The 7,881-nt window shown below is 37.8% G+C and overlaps 1 pseudogene; it reads left to right on the forward strand.

Annotated features, from left to right (window-relative positions):
- The first annotated feature begins 3,947 nt into the window (after nt 1-3,947).
- LOC118017093 lies at nt 3,948-5,755 on the forward strand (annotated as a pseudogene).
- Nucleotides 5,756-7,881: the final 2,126 nt, after the last annotated feature.

Genomic DNA, 7,881 nt, shown 5'->3' on the forward strand with positions numbered 1-7,881 from the left:
CTCCAGAATAAAGACCTCTTCCTTCAGGCTTTTGAAGGGCCTGCCCTCTGACAGCTAAAACTCTAAATTCAACCTTCTAGTGGACACTTACATGCTTTGAACTTGTTATAATTCTCGTAGGGAACGACCAATGGAGAATAAAAAATACCTTAGTAAGCAGCAGAAGAAACCTGTTCTAGCTATTCTTGGACTTTAATCATTCGTTCTTAAATAAAAATATATACCCAAGGTCATTAACAAAAGAGAAGGAGCACCAACTCTCTGAGTTTAAAACCTCACCATGGGAGAAACAAGAATGCTTTAATGAACAGAGAGAAAATAACTTTTAAAACACTTTAGATCTGGGAAGAACCAAGGTGAAAAAAAAAAAAGAAAAAGAAAGGAAGAGATAAAAACAAAGAGAAAGAAGATCTTAGAAATTAAATTACTGAAGAGCTGGAAGACAAACTTAAGACAATTTCTAAAGTTGTAGAATGAAATGAATACAAACCTCTGCAGTGATGTGTGAGTTTACCATGTTGAAAAGTTTGAAAATCCTCATGGGGGACTGAGTGAAATGGAAATTAGTTTTTACCTCATGATTAATGAATATCCACATTCTTTTAAAATGGAACCATTTTTGCCATAATTTTCACATCAAGTACCTTTTTCTACAGAAAAACCATCTTATGACCATTTAGTTATACAGTGAAAACGTATGTGGCAAAAATCCTTGTGGCAAAGATACTTATGGCAAAAACTACCTAGAACCCTATTTTTGGATTCTAAGAGAAGGCTCACACTTCACTTTCTCTGATTAGTGGAAAGATGTTGCCCAGTTCCATAGGGCATATACCCTGGCAATGTGGCTATTGCTTTTGGACTTCAAATGAAGTCAGCCTGGAAATAATTTTGAAATATATACTTCATACTGTCAGAAACATGTTAAGCTGCATATAACTGGAAACCTAACCAATGATGTCTTCAACAAACAGGGGTTTGTTTTGTTCCCCAAGCAAGAAGTCGAGTGTGGGTAGTCGAAGATATTGGTTCAACAGCTTAAAGATACGACCAAAACCCCCAGGGTCTTGTTATCCTTCCATTCTTCTATCCTCAGCTGTTTCCTTTAGTTCTTACCCTTGTCATCTCATGGAGATATCCTCACATCAGTATCCTAACAAAGAAGACAGCTCTTTTTCTTCTCAGAAAGGAAGCTCTTCCTCAAACTCTCTCTTGAATGTCATTAGTCAGAAATGGACTGAATCCATTTCTTGTGCTGAGTCCAAAGCAATTACTGACAAATCAAATGAAACCTCCATGACTTACATAGACCAGTTATGATTCATCCTCATGAACTGTGGTTGGGGACTCCTTCTGCTCAGACTACTTTTTAGCTAGAGGTCCTGTTCATAGGGAAGAAGGGTGGTCTATTGAGGAGCCAACAAACTCTGCCACACGTGTATTCTACAAAATGTTTAATTCTTGGACTGGATGTAGAGGGATAATAATAGTTAAGTCACACAAGATAGGAAGTTAGGAAAGGCAACAAAATAACCCAAAATATAAAGAATTCCTAAGTAGAGGTGTTGTAATAAACTTTGTGTTTAAATTTTGCTTACTTACATGTATTTGTAGAGTAAAATTCCTATTTAGGCTAGTTTATTGTGTTCATGCCTTCCTGGCTGAGAGTTCCATATGGCTGATGAATTAATATCAAGGAAGGAGACTAGAGAAAAGGCAAAATCTCCAATCCCAAGTTCTCTACCTTTCTATTCACCTCTGAACTCCTGGGTAGAATTGATGAAGTTCCATGGGGGCATCTCCTGTTTAATGTATCTCCAGCATTTTTTTTTTTCACTTCTTCCTCAAAGGAATTCAGAGAGGATGTTATCGTATTAGTTTCACCAACAAGACTGTAGCTGAGAAATCACAGAGGTTTCTATCGTGCCTCTTGCTTCTCCTCTAAGACAGGTATTTATGCTAGACGGACATGTGAGGTGGATCTAATGACAGTGGGCATACCCATTTCTTTCTTTTTTTAAATTTCTTTTTATTTTTGATGTAGTGTTCCATGTTTCGTTTTTTGCATATAATAGCCAGTGCTCCATTCAGTACGTGCCCTCCTTAATACCCATCACCAGGCTAACCCATCCCCCCACCCTCCTCCCCTCTAGAACCCTCAGTTTGTTTCTCAGAGTCCATAGTCTCTCATGGTTCGTCTCCCCCCTCCAATTTCCCCCCCTTCATTTTTCCCTTCCTACTATCTTCTTCTTTTTTTTTTTAACTTATAATGTATTATTTGTTTCAGAGGTACAGGTCTGTGATTCAACAGTCTTACACAATTCCCAGCACTCACCATAGAACATACCCTCCCCAATGTCTACCACCCAGCCACCCCATCCCTCCCACCCACCACCACCACTCTAGCAACCCTCAGTTTATTTCCTGAGATTAAGAATTCCTCATATCAGTGAGATCATATGATACATGTCTTTCTCTGATTGACTTATTTTGCTTAGCATCATACCCTCTAGTTTCAGGCACGTTGTTGCAAATGGCAAGATTTTGGTTTTTTTGATGGCTGCATAATATTCCATTGTATATATATACCACCTTTTCTTTATCCATTCATCTGTTGATGGACATCTTGGCTCTTTCCACAGTTTGGCTATTGTGGACATTGCTGCTATAAACATCGGGGTGCTCATACCCCTTCGGATCCCTACATTTGTATCTTTGGGTAAATACCCAGTAGTGCAATTGCTGGATCATAGGGTAGCTCTATTTTCAACTTTTTGAAGAACCTCCATCCTGTTTTCCAGAGTGGCTGCACCAGCTTGCATTCCCACCAACAGTGGAGGAGGGTTCCCCTTTCTCCGCATCCCCGCCAACATCTGTCGTTTCCTGACTTGTTAATTTTAGCCATTCTGACTGCTGTGAGGTGGTATCTCATTGAGGTTTTGATTTGGATTTCCCTGATGCTGAGCGATATTGAGCACTTTTTCATGTGTCTGTTGGCCATTTGGATGTCTTCTTTGGAAAAATGTCTGTTCATGTCTTCTGCCCATTTCTTGATTGGATCATTTGTTCTTTGGGTGTTGAGTTTGATAACTTCTTTATAGATTTTGGATACTAGCCCTTTATCTGATATGTCATTTGCAAATATCTTCTCCCAATCTGTCGGTTGTCTTTTGGTTTTGTTGACTGTTTCTTTTGCTGTGCAAAAGCTTTTTATCTTGATGAGGTCCCAGTAGTTCATTTTTGCCCTTGCTTCCCTTGCCTTTGGCAATGTTTCTAGGAAGAAGTTCCTATGACTGAGGTTGAAGAGGTTGCTGCCTGTGTTCTCTAGGATTTTGATTGGATTCCTGTCTCACATTTAAGTCCATTTTGAGTCTATTTTTGGGCACACCGATTTCTTAAAACACCCTAACAGACTTCAGAAAATAAACTGAAGTCTGATTAGATGTAACGGAGTACCACTTTTCTTCTTTAAATTGGTTTGAATAATCACAGGTGCTGCCGCCACTACTCATTATGAAATAGAATGGCATCTCTAAATAGTCCTTACTTTGGAGGAGAAAATAGTCTTATATTTAGTTGACTCTGTACTCTTTATGTCTGCCTCCTCTTCATGTTGACATTTACAAGTCTATAGGAAGCCAGAATTTTGTACTATGGTCATAATTCCTTTGGACTAAAGCTAAGTTTATAAGCAAAGAATATACAGGAGATCTCTGAGGATTTTAAAAGCACTTTCTTTTATATTTTCACCCGGTATGAAGCACTGTGACTGGCATTACAGAAAGTGAGGGGGGAAAAAGGCTGCCACAGAAACTATACCAAGACTGTAAATTGGTGGGAAGAAATATTGGTGTTTAAGTGACTAATAAATGTTAAATTATGGGGCTCATGTTTAATGTACATAACCATGTCACCAGTTTCTTAATTTACATGATGAGTAGGAAGACATGATTTTAGTGATGGTTGTAGTCCTGGTGTCTGGGGTAAAAGGGCAAGGAGCTGGGCAAGGTGAGTGGTTCTCAAACTTGAGTGTGCATTATCAGGAACATTTACAGGACTTGTTAAAACACAGATTGAGGGGCCCACCCCCAGATTTAGGACCAATAAATCTGACCTGGGGCCTGAAAATTTGCATTTTGACAAGTTTGCTGATGATACTAATGCTTCTGGTTTAGGGTCCACAGTTTGAGAACCACTAGCTTACAGTAAAGAGTGCATGATTGCATGACAATAAACCAAAAGGTAGCCCAGATTTGAAGTTTGTTCTTGCCCTGTTCATTCATATGTCTATTTATTGTGAGCTTCTTCTGGCCAGAACCAATGTATTACTCTCTGTTCCTCACCAGGGTCTAGTAGAGTGCCTGGCACATAATAGACGATACGTATTTACTGGGTAACCCACCCTCCATTGGCCCCCTCTGATAGCTCCATTGATGCCTGATTCAAATTCTCAAAACATTTCTATCTAAGACAATTCCACCAGCACAAAATTCCTCAAGTTTCAATTCAAAAGAATGACTCAAAGAGAGCATTTCTTTGGTTCTATGGGATCACTTTATGCTTTCTTCGATTTGAGGACAAATGATCATTGTTGTGGTTGAAGAAAAACAAAATACAACTATTAAGACATTGTAGTGAGTACAGATAAAAATGATAATCTTAGCTCCAAAATGCAATGGCACTTGAATATTCAAGCTATTTTATAAGGTGTAATGAAAAGTAATAATTTAACCTCCTAAATTTCAAGCAACTTCACTTTAGTATTTTTATTCGTTTATTCAATTGGCATTTATTACTCTTTGTAGGTGAGTTATTAGTCCTTTATCCTTCTTTGGTACCTGATAGTACCTCTATTATAGCACTGATCACACTTTATTGAAAAAAAATTTCATGTCTATTTTCCTCAGTAGTCATATAGTCTCCTTAAATATATATCCCTATGGATTACACTTGGTATTAGAAATATAAAAAAACGAGCATCACAGAGTCATTGCCTTAAAAAACTTTCCATTTGAGAAGAGGAGAGACAAGAATGTACATTAGTGTACATAGCCATGGGCTGGAAAGGTGCTCAGGCCATGCAGTTTGGACAACCTTTGGTTTTTGACATGGATTATGATAATTATATGAAACCAAAAGAACTCCAGAATACTGTTTCCCAACTTTTAGAAAGTGGAGGATGGAACAGAAGAGATGTTGATCCTTTCCATCTTTATTTCTGCAACCTTAAAATAGATGGTGCTTATCATAAAGAGTTAATTAAACATTACGGAGAAAAATGGGACAAATTGCTTTTAACAGCAACAGAAAAGTTTCATGTAGATTTACTCCCAAAGGATAGTATTATATATTTACTGCAGATTCTCCCAATGTTATGACTACTTTCAAGCATGATAAAATTTATATAGTGGGATCTTTCGTTGATAAGGCTATGCAGACAGGCACATCCCTAGCCAAGGCAAAACGGCTGAAGCTGGCAACAGAATGCCTTCCATTAGATAGATATTTACAGTGGGACACTGGTACCAAAAATCTCACCTTAGATCAAATGATGCGTATTTTGTTATGTCTGAAAAACACTGGTAGTTGGGAAGAGGCTCTGAAGTTTGTTCCTAGGAGAAAACATACTGGTTATCTGGAGATTCTTCAGCATTCTCAAGAGTTTGTCAACAGATTGAAGAAGTCAAAGATCTTTAATTCATTTTCAAAAGGCTCTCTAAATAGACACACACAGAAAAGGTGGCTTAAATGAGAAAATTTGATAACTTAAAAAATAGTCACAATATATGTAAATCAAACCATGATGCTGTATGCCTAAGCTTATACTGTAATGAATGTCAGTTATTTCTCAATAAAACTGAAAGAAAAAACAGAGTGGGGGAAAAAAAAACCACAAACAATTGTAATAAAAAATGAAAAAAATGTATATTTTTTTCACTAGAAATGTCAAACTATTGGGGAAAAAAAGATCCTATTCATCTTGAGAGCAAGGACAGAGTATCTCATGCAGTCTTATAAAATGTCCTATTCATAATAAATGCCCAATGAGTCATTGTTGAATTTAATGATATAATTTGATAGACATACAGAAGGCTTCCAAGGGCAGGAACTGTATCATATCTGTGTACATCCTTCGCATCGTGAACAATGCCTTACATATAGTTAGGAAGCTGGTATACCTGGAAGTTCTCAGGTGCATTAACTTATTCAACTCCAAAGTGTCTTAGCTCTACATATGATTTACAACTCTAAGAAAAAGAAACTCCTCCCTAATAATCTTAAAATCAGAAGTCTTGCACTGAGGTCCGGAAACTGCACAGTGCTGCATTTAAAACAGCAACAAGGAAATGAAATAGGGAGATTACAGTCTAAGCTGATACTAAAATAAGATGTGTTAAGATGAAATTATAGCTGGATAAAGGTATCAGGAATTTTATCAGGTCTTTGCCTAGGCCTCATTGTGCAGGCAAAGGGTAGAATAATTTAAAAAAATAATAATAAGAGTGAAGACATGGACTTATTTCTACCTACCCTCCAAAACCAGAGGATTTGTGGACGTTTAACATAAACTACTGAAATGTACATTGGCTAACGTCTCCATAGTCATGGTTTATTAGCTTTGGCAGTGTTCTTTTCTGTTTAAGTTCAGATCAGGCTGGTGTGCAAGGAGTGACGATATTGAGGAATGTTTAAAAAAAATTCTACCTCAAATTGCCAACTAACTGGGAAAAAGGATATTTCATAGATACATCTGAATAACTGAAGTGTGCTGACGTGTTAACACGAAAACTCCTACGATATATGAAGAAATGTGTTATATTCGTCATTTTACCATGGAGCCAAGATATTTATAAGTCATAGTACTGAAAGAAGGATCAACTATCCATACTGACTTAATTTGCTTTATTTTCTGAAACTTACAAGTCGAGATGCAGATGACCGTGTTAACACAGCATGATTCTGTAGGTTGGCATTTGGGACCTCTTTTGATCTGTGCTCTGATTTTGTGTGGTTTGATACAATGTGCCCCATCAACTTCCTGAAAGTCTGGTGTGGTATCAATGCATTCAGGGTGTGAATGCCTCGGACTACATGGGAAGGAGCCATTTATTTGTTTGGTGAAAAGAAGGAAAATAGGAATTTTAGATACTTATACTTTGCAATCAATTATACACCCCTAGTGATGTCTATTCTGTCCATTTTCTTTTTTAAAATTTTATTATGTTAATCACCATACATTACATTGTTAGTTTTTGACGTAGTGTTCCATGATGCATTGTTTGCGTATAACACCCAGTGCTCCATGCAGAACGTGCCCTCTTTAATACCCATCACCAGGCTAACCCATCCCCCCACCCCCCTCCCCTCTAGAACCCTCATTCTGTCCATTTTCTATCACAGGAGACCAACTCTTTCATTGTGAAATAAACCTAAATCATAATATTGTTCAGTGAATAAGTGCATGCATATATTGTATTTAAAAAGCCCTTGTACATAATGGTGCTGTCCACTTTTTTTAAACCGCCTTACTTTATTCTTGATCCATTAAAAATCCACAGGTTTTCTTAGTTTTGAAAAATATTACATAGAGGACATTTTACAGCATATAGGTTATAGAAACTCAGACTTCTGATTATCATTTCTTTGGGTGTTTAATGAACGTGCAAAGTACTTCCTATCATGACGAAGCTTGAAAACATTTTTTATAGTAGAAAGATTTCTCGCGGTGCTTGGGTGGCTCAGTCGTTAAGCGTCTGCCTTCAGCTCAGATCATAATCTCGGGGTCCTGGGATCGAGTCCTGCATCGGGCGCTCTGCTCAGCGGGGAACCTGCTTCTCCCTCTCCCTCTGCCTCTCCCTCCGCTCCTGCTCACTTGCTCTC

Source organism: Mirounga leonina, unplaced genomic scaffold (assembly GCF_011800145.1).
Source record: "Mirounga leonina isolate KUSES-001 unplaced genomic scaffold, KU_Mleo_1.0 Mir_168, whole genome shotgun sequence".
NCBI lineage: Eukaryota > Metazoa > Chordata > Mammalia > Carnivora > Phocidae > Mirounga > Mirounga leonina.